The sequence below is a fragment of the Schistocerca americana genome, unplaced genomic scaffold (assembly GCF_021461395.2).
Source record: "Schistocerca americana isolate TAMUIC-IGC-003095 unplaced genomic scaffold, iqSchAmer2.1 HiC_scaffold_178, whole genome shotgun sequence".
Lineage (NCBI taxonomy): Eukaryota > Metazoa > Arthropoda > Insecta > Orthoptera > Acrididae > Schistocerca > Schistocerca americana.
The window spans coordinates 172,858-184,954 of NW_025725875.1; the positions used below are offsets into that span (position 1 = coordinate 172,858).

Sequence of the window (12,097 nt, forward strand, 5' to 3'; positions counted from 1 at the left end):
CCTCACTGGGCAGTGCAGATGTGTCCATTTTAGCTTGCAGACGATGACGTGTAGCAATTTATGAGCTAACGCAAGTCGTATGTTTTACCGTGTGTATCTGCTAGATACTGCCTCTCATACGGTGGAGAGACTCACTCCTTCTTGTGTCTCGTTCTCCGCACACGAGTTGCCCCTGGCATCGATATAGCACGGGTTTTCTAGCGTCAGCGAAGTCAATATTACACGAATCGAGTCGACATGTTTGCTTGTTACGATGACGGAAGAAGAAGAAATGTGTGTGGAACTTCACTGCATCGGCTGCTCGCCTTTCAGCGCCCCTGTGTCTTATCTGACGAAGGTGACTGTGAAATTGGCAACGAGGCAGAGGTTAACGAACACATGCAAATGGCAACCTTCAACGTCAGCCGAAATAGACTGAAGATCTAAAGGTCCCTGGTTCGATCCCGGGTTTCGGCAGGTATTCGTTTTGATGCGACGCCAATGGAATTACTCTGCGTTTGTGATAATGCAACTACCGCTGACAACAAAAATGACTCTCTCCTGTAGCTGTTCTGGTTGTCTAGTGCATGCCATAAGAGGAACTCACTAGACAACTAACTCCCCTAGAAGCAAAAGAATTAAAAATATCCTACCGACTGCATTCCTTTTTCTGTGTCAGGTGGTGAAGAACGTCTTCAACGGAACCGTGAAATGAGCGAAAGCGTGGGAAACATTGCATTCGAAATGCTTGTGAATTTTCCAATTGCCCAGTGAGTGTCGACAAAACACGTAAATTCTCTGCTCCGACGTATGAGGCGTAACAACTAGTGCAATTTGTTGTTGCATCGTGTGCCAGCAGTCTTCGAGAGTGTGTTACGAGCTTAGCGGGATAAGTTTGTAGACAGCATGTAGGCGACGTTTTATTAGTAACGGCCCCATACAGCGATTGCACAACAGTAAAGGACATGAGTCAATGTATAGTTGTGCATTGTGGGAGGTTTTGCAGCCTCGTCCGAGCCCGGATAGCTCAGTTGGTAGAGCATTAGGCTTTTAACCTAAGGGTCCAGGGTTCAAGTCCCCGTCGAGGCGGAAATTTTAACACTTTGGTAGCGATTCGTCTGGTAGCGGTGGAAACGCTACGGAAAATAATGCAGTTACGCCGTTTACTGACACCACAGTGCTTTAAACGGTAGCAGTTGCATGTGTCGGGAGAACACCGCGCTAACGGCAGTCGTGGCCGAGTGGTTAAGGCGTCTGACTCGAAATCAGATTCCCTCTGGGAGCGTAGGTTCGAATCCTACCGGCTGCGTGCGATTTTGCGTACAGAGGAGCAAACATTTTCGCACACATGTGACATGCGTGGGCGAATGCGGGTGCAAACCAGTGACGCCATTCTCAACAAGACGAAAATTTCCGTTTTAAGAATACTGAGTTTTCGCGACGACCGCTGCTTACTGTGGCTATCGGTTCACCTCACACTGACACTGACGCTGGGACTGCAGAAAGCCGTCGCTGAGATCGTGAGTTCACAGATGTGCTCGAAAGTGATGGACAGAGCGAACATTTCATTTTCTTTTTAAGAATCGCAATTTCCATCACTCGAGTGCGGCCAAAGCAGTGGTGCAGCGTTTCTTTTCTTAAGATCTCGCAGCTGCTTGGAGGTATGTCGATCGTTTTAAGACGACAGAAAACTAGCGTCAGCGGTGCGTCAGTGGGAAGTCGGTGAAGTCGCCATTGGAGCCATAAGCCAGTAATTACGACATACGAATCACTCGCGCACCGCGCAGCTGTACGATAATGCTCGTGCGTGGGCCCGCATAGCTGAGTCGGTAGAGCGCTAGGTTTTCAACCAAAGGGTCCTGGGTTCAAGTCCCTGTCTGGGCGAAAATTAATACACTTTCGTAACGGCTAATGGAAACCCTACAGAAAAGAGTGAGGCCACGCCGTTTTCTGCCATCAGATTGCTTCTAAAGATGGCGGTTTCAGTTGTCGGGAGTCGCTTCCGCCACTGGCAGTCGTGGCCGAGTGGTTAAGGCGTCTGACTTGAAATCAGATTCCCTCTGGGAGCGTAGGTTCGAGTCCTGCCGACTGCGAAAATTTTCTCGCTCTCAAAAGGCGGACGTTCAGCTGCATCCTAGCAGTTGCGTCACTACTAAACACGTGGGTCACCAGCAATGTGCAGTGCTATTTGATCCAGGGCGCAGCGTTACAGTCGCGCCCAGAAGCCGCAGCTCATCTCCGCGTCTCACAGCCGTCCACCTGGTGTTAGTACAAGTGTCGCCTCACTGGGCAGTGCAGATGTGTCCATTTTAGCTTGCAGACGATGACGTGTAGCAATTTATGAGCTAACGCAAGTCGTATGTTTTACCGTGTGTATCTGCTAGATACTGCCTCTCATACGGTGGAGAGACTCACTCCTTCTTGTGTCTCGTTCTCCGCACACGAGTTGCCCCTGGCATCGATATAGCACGGGTTTTCTAGCGTCAGCGAAGTCAATATTACACGAATCGAGTCGACATGTTTGCTTGTTACGATGACGGAAGAAGAAGAAATGTGTGTGGAACTTCACTGCATCGGCTGCTCGCCTTTCAGCGCCCCTGTGTCTTATCTGACGAAGGTGACTGTGAAATTGGCAACGAGGCAGAGGTTAACGAACACATGCAAATGGCAACCTTCAACGTCAGCCGAAATAGACTGAAGATCTAAAGGTCCCTGGTTCGATCCCGGGTTTCGGCAGGTATTCGTTTTGATGCGACGCCAATGGAATTACTCTGCGTTTGTGATAATGCAACTACCGCTGACAACAAAAATGACTCTCTCCTGTAGCTGTTCTGGTTGTCTAGTGCATGCCATAAGAGGAACTCACTAGACAACTAACTCCCCTAGAAGCAAAAGAATTAAAAATATCCTACCGACTGCATTCCTTTTTCTGTGTCAGGTGGTGAAGAACGTCTTCAACGGAACCGTGAAATGAGCGAAAGCGTGGGAAACATTGCATTCGAAATGCTTGTGAATTTTCCAATTGCCCAGTGAGTGTCGACAAAACACGTAAATTCTCTGCTCCGACGTATGAGGCGTAACAACTAGTGCAATTTGTTGTTGCATCGTGTGCCAGCAGTCTTCGAGAGTGTGTTACGAGCTTAGCGGGATAAGTTTGTAGACAGCATGTAGGCGACGTTTTATTAGTAACGGCCCCATACAGCGATTGCACAACAGTAAAGGACATGAGTCAATGTATAGTTGTGCATTGTGGGAGGTTTTGCAGCCTCGTCCGAGCCCGGATAGCTCAGTTGGTAGAGCATTAGGCTTTTAACCTAAGGGTCCAGGGTTCAAGTCCCCGTCGAGGCGGAAATTTTAACACTTTGGTAGCGATTCGTCTGGTAGCGGTGGAAACGCTACGGAAAATAATGCAGTTACGCCGTTTACTGACACCACAGTGCTTTAAACGGTAGCAGTTGCATGTGTCGGGAGAACACCGCGCTAACGGCAGTCGTGGCCGAGTGGTTAAGGCGTCTGACTCGAAATCAGATTCCCTCTGGGAGCGTAGGTTCGAATCCTACCGGCTGCGTGCGATTTTGCGTACAGAGGAGCAAACATTTTCGCACACATGTGACATGCGTGGGCGAATGCGGGTGCAAACCAGTGACGCCATTCTCAACAAGACGAAAATTTCCGTTTTAAGAATACTGAGTTTTCGCGACGACCGCTGCTTACTGTGGCTATCGGTTCACCTCACACTGACACTGACGCTGGGACTGCAGAAAGCCGTCGCTGAGATCGTGAGTTCACAGATGTGCTCGAAAGTGATGGACAGAGCGAACATTTCATTTTCTTTTTAAGAATCGCAATTTCCATCACTCGAGTGCGGCCAAAGCAGTGGTGCAGCGTTTCTTTTCTTAAGATCTCGCAGCTGCTTGGAGGTATGTCGATCGTTTTAAGACGACAGAAAACTAGCGTCAGCGGTGCGTCAGTGGGAAGTCGGTGAAGTCGCCATTGGAGCCATAAGCCAGTAATTACGACATACGAATCACTCGCGCACCGCGCAGCTGTACGATAATGCTCGTGCGTGGGCCCGCATAGCTGAGTCGGTAGAGCGCTAGGTTTTCAACCAAAGGGTCCTGGGTTCAAGTCCCTGTCTGGGCGAAAATTAATACACTTTCGTAACGGCTAATGGAAACCCTACAGAAAAGAGTGAGGCCACGCCGTTTTCTGCCATCAGATTGCTTCTAAAGATGGCGGTTTCAGTTGTCGGGAGTCGCTTCCGCCACCGGCAGTCGTGGCCGAGTGGTTAAGGCGTCTGACTTGAAATCAGATTCCCTCTGGGAGCGTAGGTTCGAGTCCTGCCGACTGCGAAAATTTTCTCGCTCTCAAAAGGCGGACGTTCAGCTGCATCCTAGCAGTTGCGTCACTACTAAACACGTGGGTCACCAGCAATGTGCAGTGCTATTTGATCCAGGGCGCAGCGTTACAGTCGCGCCCAGAAGCCGCAGCTCATCTCCGCGTCTCACAGCCGTCCACCTGGTGTTAGTACAAGTGTCGCCTCACTGGGCAGTGCAGATGTGTCCATTTTAGCTTGCAGACGATGACGTGTAGCAATTTATGAGCTAACGCAAGTCGTATGTTTTACCGTGTGTATCTGCTAGATACTGCCTCTCATACGGTGGAGAGACTCACTCCTTCTTGTGTCTCGTTCTCCGCACACGAGTTGCCCCTGGCATCGATATAGCACGGGTTTTCTAGCGTCAGCGAAGTCAATATTACACGAATCGAGTCGACATGTTTGCTTGTTACGATGACGGAAGAAGAAGAAATGTGTGTGGAACTTCACTGCATCGGCTGCTCGCCTTTCAGCGCCCCTGTGTCTTATCAGACGAAGGTGACTGTGAAATTGGCAACGAGGCAGAGGTTAACGAACACATGCAAATGGCAACCTTCAACGTCACCCGAAATAGACTGAAGATCTAAAGGTCCCTGGTTCGATCCCGGGTTTCGGCAGGTATTCGTTTTGATGCGACGCCAATGGAATTACTCTGCGTTTGTGATAATGCAACTACCGCTGACAACAAAAATGACTCTCTCCTGTAGCTGTTCTGGTTGTCTAGTGCATGCCATAAGAGGAACTCACTAGACAACTAACTCCCCTAGAAGCAAAAGAATTAAAAATATCCTACCGACTGCATTCCTTTTTCTGTGTCAGGTGGTGAAGAACGTCTTCAACGGAACCGTGAAATGAGCGAAAGCGTGGGAAACATTGCATTCGAAATGCTTGTGAATTTTCCAATTGCCCAGTGAGTGTCGACAAAACACGTAAATTCTCTGCTCCGACGTATGAGGCGTAACAACTAGTGCAATTTGTTGTTGCATCGTGTGCCAGCAGTCTTCGAGAGTGTGTTACGAGCTTAGCGGGATAAGTTTGTAGACAGCATGTAGGCGACGTTTTATTAGTAACGGCCCCATACAGCGATTGCACAACAGTAAAGGACATGAGTCAATGTATAGTTGTGCATTGTGGGAGGTTTTGCAGCCTCGTCCGAGCCCGGATAGCTCAGTTGGTAGAGCATTAGGCTTTTAACCTAAGGGTCCAGGGTTCAAGTCCCCGTCGAGGCGGAAATTTTAACACTTTGGTAGCGATTCGTCTGGTAGCGGTGGAAACGCTACGGAAAATAATGCAGTTACGCCGTTTACTGACACCACAGTGCTTTAAACGGTAGCAGTTGCATGTGTCGGGAGAACACCGCGCTAACGGCAGTCGTGGCCGAGTGGTTAAGGCGTCTGACTCGAAATCAGATTCCCTCTGGGAGCGTAGGTTCGAATCCTACCGGCTGCGTGCGATTTTGCGTACAGAGGAGCAAACATTTTCGCACACATGTGACATGCGTGGGCGAATGCGGGTGCAAACCAGTGACGCCATTCTCAACAAGACGAAAATTTCCGTTTTAAGAATACTGAGTTTTCGCGACGACCGCTGCTTACTGTGGCTATCGGTTCACCTCACACTGACACTGACGCTGGGACTGCAGAAAGCCGTCGCAGAGATCGTGAGTTCACAGATGTGCTCGAAAGTGATGGACAGAGCGAACATTTCATTTTCTTTTTAAGAATCGCAATTTCCATCACTCGAGTGCGGCCAAAGCAGTGGTGCAGCGTTTCTTTTCTTAAGATCTCGCAGCTGCTTGGAGGTATGTCGATCGTTTTAAGACGACAGAAAACTAGCGTCAGCGGTGCGTCAGTGGGAAGTCGGTGAAGTCGCCATTGGAGCCATAAGCCAGTAATTACGACATACGAATCACTCGCGCACCGCGCAGCTGTACGATAATGCTCGTGCGTGGGCCCGCATAGCTGAGTCGGTAGAGCGCTAGGTTTTCAACCAAAGGGTCCTGGGTTCAAGTCCCTGTCTGGGCGAAAATTAATACACTTTCGTAACGGCTAATGGAAACCCTACAGAAAAGAGTGAGGCCACGCCGTTTTCTGCCATCAGATTGCTTCTAAAGATGGCGGTTTCAGTTGTCGGGAGTCGCTTCCGCCACCGGCAGTCGTGGCCGAGTGGTTAAGGCGTCTGACTTGAAATCAGATTCCCTCTGGGAGCGTAGGTTCGAGTCCTGCCGACTGCGAAAATTTTCTCGCTCTCAAAAGGCGGACGTTCAGCTGCATCCTAGCAGTTGCGTCACTACTAAACACGTGGGTCACCAGCAATGTGCAGTGCTATTTGATCCAGGGCGCAGCGTTACAGTCGCGCCCAGAAGCCGCAGCTCATCTCCGCGTCTCACAGCCGTCCACCTGGTGTTAGTACAAGTGTCGCCTCACTGGGCAGTGCAGATGTGTCCATTTTAGCTTGCAGACGATGACGTGTAGCAATTTATGAGCTAACGCAAGTCGTATGTTTTACCGTGTGTATCTGCTAGATACTGCCTCTCATACGGTGGAGAGACTCACTCCTTCTTGTGTCTCGTTCTCCGCACACGAGTTGCCCCTGGCATCGATATAGCACGGGTTTTCTAGCGTCAGCGAAGTCAATATTACACGAATCGAGTCGACATGTTTGCTTGTTACGATGACGGAAGAAGAAGAAATGTGTGTGGAACTTCACTGCATCGGCTGCTCGCCTTTCAGCGCCCCTGTGTCTTATCAGACGAAGGTGACTGTGAAATTGGCAACGAGGCAGAGGTTAACGAACACATGCAAATGGCAACCTTCAACGTCACCCGAAATAGACTGAAGATCTAAAGGTCCCTGGTTCGATCCCGGGTTTCGGCAGGTATTCGTTTTGATGCGACGCCAATGGAATTACTCTGCGTTTGTGATAATGCAACTACCGCTGACAACAAAAATGACTCTCTCCTGTAGCTGTTCTGGTTGTCTAGTGCATGCCATAAGAGGAACTCACTAGACAACTAACTCCCCTAGAAGCAAAATAATTAAAAATATCCTACCGACTGCATTCCTTTTTCTGTGTCAGGTGGTGAAGAACGTCTTCAACGGAACCGTGAAATGAGCGAAAGCGTGGGAAACATTGCATTCGAAATGCTTGTGAATTTTCCAATTGCCCAGTGAGTGTCGACAAAACACGTAAATTCTCTGCTCCGACGTATGAGGCGTAACAACTAGTGCAATTTGTTGTTGCATCGTGTGCCAGCAGTCTTCGAGAGTGTGTTACGAGCTTAGCGGGATAAGTTTGTAGACAGCATGTAGGCGACGTTTTATTAGTAACGGCCCCATACAGCGATTGCACAACAGTAAAGGACATGAGTCAATGTATAGTTGTGCATTGTGGGAGGTTTTGCAGCCTCGTCTGAGCCCGGATAGCTCAGTTGGTAGAGCATTAGGCTTTTAACCTAAGGGTCCAGGGTTCAAGTCCCCGTCGAGGCGGAAATTTTAACACTTTGGTAGCGATTCGTCTGGTAGCGGTGGAAACGCTACGGAAAATAATGCAGTTACGCCGTTTACTGACACCACAGTGCTTTAAACGGTAGCAGTTGCATGTGTCGGGAGAACACCGCGCTAACGGCAGTCGTGGCCGAGTGGTTAAGGCGTCTGACTCGAAATCAGATTCCCTCTGGGAGCGTAGGTTCGAATCCTACCGGCTGCGTGCGATTTTGCGTACAGAGGAGCAAACATTTTCGCACACATGTGACATGCGTGGGCGAATGCGGGTGCAAACCAGTGACGCCATTCTCAACAAGACGAAAATTTCCGTTTTAAGAATACTGAGTTTTCGCGACGACCGCTGCTTACTGTGGCTATCGGTTCACCTCACACTGACACTGACGCTGGGACTGCAGAAAGCCGTCGCTGAGATCGTGAGTTCACAGATGTGCTCGAAAGTGATGGACAGAGCGAACATTTCATTTTCTTTTTAAGAATCGCAATTTCCATCACTCGAGTGCGGCCAAAGCAGTGGTGCAGCGTTTCTTTTCTTAAGATCTCGCAGCTGCTTGGAGGTATGTCGATCGTTTTAAGACGACAGAAAACTAGCGTCAGCGGTGCGTCAGTGGGAAGTCGGTGAAGTCGCCATTGGAGCCATAAGCCAGTAATTACGACATACGAATCACTCGCGCACCGCGCAGCTGTACGATAATGCTCGTGCGTGGGCCCGCATAGCTGAGTCGGTAGAGCGCTAGGTTTTCAACCAAAGGGTCCTGGGTTCAAGTCCCTGTCTGGGCGAAAATTAATACACTTTCGTAACGGCTAATGGAAACCCTACAGAAAAGAGTGAGGCCACGCCGTTTTCTGCCATCAGATTGCTTCTAAAGATGGCGGTTTCAGTTGTCGGGAGTCGCTTCCGCCACCGGCAGTCGTGGCCGAGTGGTTAAGGCGTCTGACTTGAAATCAGATTCCCTCTGGGAGCGTAGGTTCGAGTCCCGCCGACTGCGAAAATTTTCTCGCTCTCAAAAGGCGGACGTTCAGCTGCATCCTAGCAGTTGCGTCACTACTAAACACGTGGGTCACCAGCAATGTGCAGTGCTATTTGATCCAGGGCGCAGCGTTACAGTCGCGCCCAGAAGCCGCAGCTCATCTCCGCGTCTCACAGCCGTCCACCTGGTGTTAGTACAAGTGTCGCCTCACTGGGCAGTGCAGATGTGTCCATTTTAGCTTGCAGACGATGACGTGTAGCAATTTATGAGCTAACGCAAGTCGTATGTTTTACCGTGTGTATCTGCTAGATACTGCCTCTCATACGGTGGAGAGACTCACTCCTTCTTGTGTCTCGTTCTCCGCACACGAGTTGCCCCTGGCATCGATATAGCACGGGTTTTCTAGCGTCAGCGAAGTCAATATTACACGAATCGAGTCGACATGTTTGCTTGTTACGATGACGGAAGAAGAAGAAATGTGTGTGGAACTTCACTGCATCGGCTGCTCGCCTTTCAGCGCCCCTGTGTCTTATCAGACGAAGGTGACTGTGAAATTGGCAACGAGGCAGAGGTTAACGAACACATGCAAATGGCAACCTTCAACGTCAGCCGAAATAGACTGAAGATCTAAAGGTCCCTGGTTCGATCCCGGGTTTCGGCAGGTATTCGTTTTGATGCGACGCCAATGGAATTACTCTGCGTTTGTGATAATGCAACTACCGCTGACAACAAAAATGACTCTCTCCTGTAGCTGTTCTGGTTGTCTAGTGCATGCCATAAGAGGAACTCACTAGACAACTAACTCCCCTAGAAGCAAAAGAATTAAAAATATCCTACCGACTGCATTCCTTTTTCTGTGTCAGGTGGTGAAGAACGTCTTCAACGGAACCGTGAAATGAGCGAAAGCGTGGGAAACATTGCATTCGAAATGCTTGTGAATTTTCCAATTGCCCAGTGAGTGTCGACAAAACACGTAAATTCTCTGCTCCGACGTATGAGGCGTAACAACTAGTGCAATTTGTTGTTGCATCGTGTGCCAGCAGTCTTCGAGAGTGTGTTACGAGCTTAGCGGGATAAGTTTGTAGACAGCATGTAGGCGACGTTTTATTAGTAACGGCCCCATACAGCGATTGCACAACAGTAAAGGACATGAGTCAATGTATAGTTGTGCATTGTGGGAGGTTTTGCAGCCTCGTCCGAGCCCGGATAGCTCAGTTGGTAGAGCATTAGGCTTTTAACCTAAGGGTCCAGGGTTCAAGTCCCCGTCGAGGCGGAAATTTTAACACTTTGGTAGCGATTCGTCTGGTAGCGGTGGAAACGCTACGGAAAATAATGCAGTTACGCCGTTTACTGACACCACAGTGCTTTAAACGGTAGCAGTTGCATGTGTCGGGAGAACACCGCGCTAACGGCAGTCGTGGCCGAGTGGTTAAGGCGTCTGACTCGAAATCAGATTCCCTCTGGGAGCGTAGGTTCGAATCCTACCGGCTGCGTGCGATTTTGCGTACAGAGGAGCAAACATTTTCGCACACATGTGACATGCGTGGGCGAATGCGGGTGCAAACCAGTGACGCCATTCTCAACAAGACGAAAATTTCCGTTTTAAGAATACTGAGTTTTCGCGACGACCGCTGCTTACTGTGGCTATCGGTTCACCTCACACTGACACTGACGCTGGGACTGCAGAAAGCCGTCGCTGAGATCGTGAGTTCACAGATGTGCTCGAAAGTGATGGACAGAGCGAACATTTCATTTTCTTTTTAAGAATCGCAATTTCCATCACTCGAGTGCGGCCAAAGCAGTGGTGCAGCGTTTCTTTTCTTAAGATCTCGCAGCTGCTTGGAGGTATGTCGATCGTTTTAAGACGACAGAAAACTAGCGTCAGCGGTGCGTCAGTGGGAAGTCGGTGAAGTCGCCATTGGAGCCATAAGCCAGTAATTACGACATACGAATCACTCGCGCACCGCGCAGCTGTACGATAATGCTCGTGCGTGGGCCCGCATAGCTGAGTCGGTAGAGCGCTAGGTTTTCAACCAAAGGGTCCTGGGTTCAAGTCCCTGTCTGGGCGAAAATTAATACACTTTCGTAACGGCTAATGGAAACCCTACAGAAAAGAGTGAGGCCACGCCGTTTTCTGCCATCAGATTGCTTCTAAAGATGGCGGTTTCAGTTGTCGGGAGTCGCTTCCGCCACCGGCAGTCGTGGCCGAGTGGTTGAGGCGTCTGACTTGAAATCAGATTCCCTCTGGGAGCGTAGGTTCGAGTCCTGCCGACTGCGAAAATTTTCTCGCTCTCAAAAGGCGGACGTTCAGCTGCATCCTAGCAGTTGCGTCACTACTAAACACGTGGGTCACCAGCAATGTGCAGTGCTATTTGATCCAGGGCGCAGCGTTACAGTCGCGCCCAGAAGCCGCAGCTCATCTCCGCGTCTCACAGCCGTCCACCTGGTGTTAGTACAAGTGTCGCCTCACTGGGCAGTGCAGATGTGTCCATTTTAGCTTGCAGACGATGACGTGTAGCAATTTATGAGCTAACGCAAGTCGTATGTTTTACCGTGTGTATCTGCTAGATACTGCCTCTCATACGGTGGAGAGACTCACTCCTTCTTGTGTCTCGTTCTCCGCACACGAGTTGCCCCTGGCATCGATATAGCACGGGTTTTCTAGCGTCAGCGAAGTCAATATTACACGAATCGAGTCGACATGTTTGCTTGTTACGATGACGGAAGAAGAAGAAATGTGTGTGGAACTTCACTGCATCGGCTGCTCGCCTTTCAGCGCCCCTGTGTCTTATCAGACGAAGGTGACTGTGAAATTGGCAACGAGGCAGAGGTTAACGAACACATGCAAATGGCAACCTTCAACGTCACCCGAAGTAGACTGAAGATCTAAAGGTCCCTGGTTCGATCCCGGGTTTCGGCAGGTATTCGTTTTGATGCGACGCCAATGGAATTACTCTGCGTTTGTGATAATGCAACTACCGCTGACAACAAAAATGACTCTCTCCTGTAGCTGTTCTGGTTGTCTAGTGCATGCCATAAGAGGAACTCACTAGACAACTAACTCCCCTAGAAGCAAAAGAATTAAAAATATCCTACCGACTGCATTCCTTTTTCTGTGTCAGGTGGTGAAGAACGTCTTCAACGGAACCGTGAAATGAGCGAAAGCGTGGGAAACATTGCATTCGAAATGCTTGTGAATTTTCCAATTGCCCAGTGAGTGTCGACAAAACACGTAAATTCTCTGCTCCGACGTATGAGGCGTAACA

At 49.6% G+C, this 12,097-nt stretch overlaps 15 non-coding genes across 15 annotated transcripts; all 15 read left to right on the forward strand.

Annotated features, from left to right (window-relative positions):
- Positions 1-995: 995 nt before the first annotated feature.
- Trnak-uuu lies at positions 996-1,068 on the forward strand. The gene has a single exon. It is a non-coding gene; the product is annotated as a tRNA-Lys (tRNA).
- A 138-nt stretch (positions 1,069-1,206) lies between these two features.
- Positions 1,207-1,288, forward strand: Trnas-cga. Its single transcript has one exon. It is a non-coding gene; the product is annotated as a tRNA-Ser (tRNA).
- Positions 1,289-1,990: 702 nt separating this feature from the next.
- On the forward strand, positions 1,991-2,072 carry Trnas-uga. Its single transcript has one exon. It is a non-coding gene; the product is annotated as a tRNA-Ser (tRNA).
- Positions 2,073-3,254: 1,182 nt separating this feature from the next.
- Trnak-uuu lies at positions 3,255-3,327 on the forward strand. Its single transcript has one exon. It is a non-coding gene; the product is annotated as a tRNA-Lys (tRNA).
- A 138-nt stretch (positions 3,328-3,465) lies between these two features.
- On the forward strand, positions 3,466-3,547 carry Trnas-cga. Its single transcript has one exon. It is a non-coding gene; the product is annotated as a tRNA-Ser (tRNA).
- A 702-nt stretch (positions 3,548-4,249) lies between these two features.
- Trnas-uga lies at positions 4,250-4,331 on the forward strand. The gene has a single exon. It is a non-coding gene; the product is annotated as a tRNA-Ser (tRNA).
- Positions 4,332-5,513: 1,182 nt separating this feature from the next.
- On the forward strand, positions 5,514-5,586 carry Trnak-uuu. The gene has a single exon. It is a non-coding gene; the product is annotated as a tRNA-Lys (tRNA).
- Positions 5,587-5,724: 138 nt separating this feature from the next.
- Trnas-cga lies at positions 5,725-5,806 on the forward strand. Its single transcript has one exon. It is a non-coding gene; the product is annotated as a tRNA-Ser (tRNA).
- Positions 5,807-6,508: 702 nt separating this feature from the next.
- Trnas-uga lies at positions 6,509-6,590 on the forward strand. Its single transcript has one exon. It is a non-coding gene; the product is annotated as a tRNA-Ser (tRNA).
- A 1,182-nt stretch (positions 6,591-7,772) lies between these two features.
- Trnak-uuu lies at positions 7,773-7,845 on the forward strand. The gene has a single exon. It is a non-coding gene; the product is annotated as a tRNA-Lys (tRNA).
- Positions 7,846-7,983: 138 nt separating this feature from the next.
- Trnas-cga lies at positions 7,984-8,065 on the forward strand. The gene has a single exon. It is a non-coding gene; the product is annotated as a tRNA-Ser (tRNA).
- A 702-nt stretch (positions 8,066-8,767) lies between these two features.
- On the forward strand, positions 8,768-8,849 carry Trnas-uga. Its single transcript has one exon. It is a non-coding gene; the product is annotated as a tRNA-Ser (tRNA).
- Positions 8,850-10,031: 1,182 nt separating this feature from the next.
- Positions 10,032-10,104, forward strand: Trnak-uuu. The gene has a single exon. It is a non-coding gene; the product is annotated as a tRNA-Lys (tRNA).
- A 138-nt stretch (positions 10,105-10,242) lies between these two features.
- Positions 10,243-10,324, forward strand: Trnas-cga. The gene has a single exon. It is a non-coding gene; the product is annotated as a tRNA-Ser (tRNA).
- A 702-nt stretch (positions 10,325-11,026) lies between these two features.
- Positions 11,027-11,108, forward strand: Trnas-uga. Its single transcript has one exon. It is a non-coding gene; the product is annotated as a tRNA-Ser (tRNA).
- The last annotated feature ends 989 nt before the right edge of the window (positions 11,109-12,097 follow it).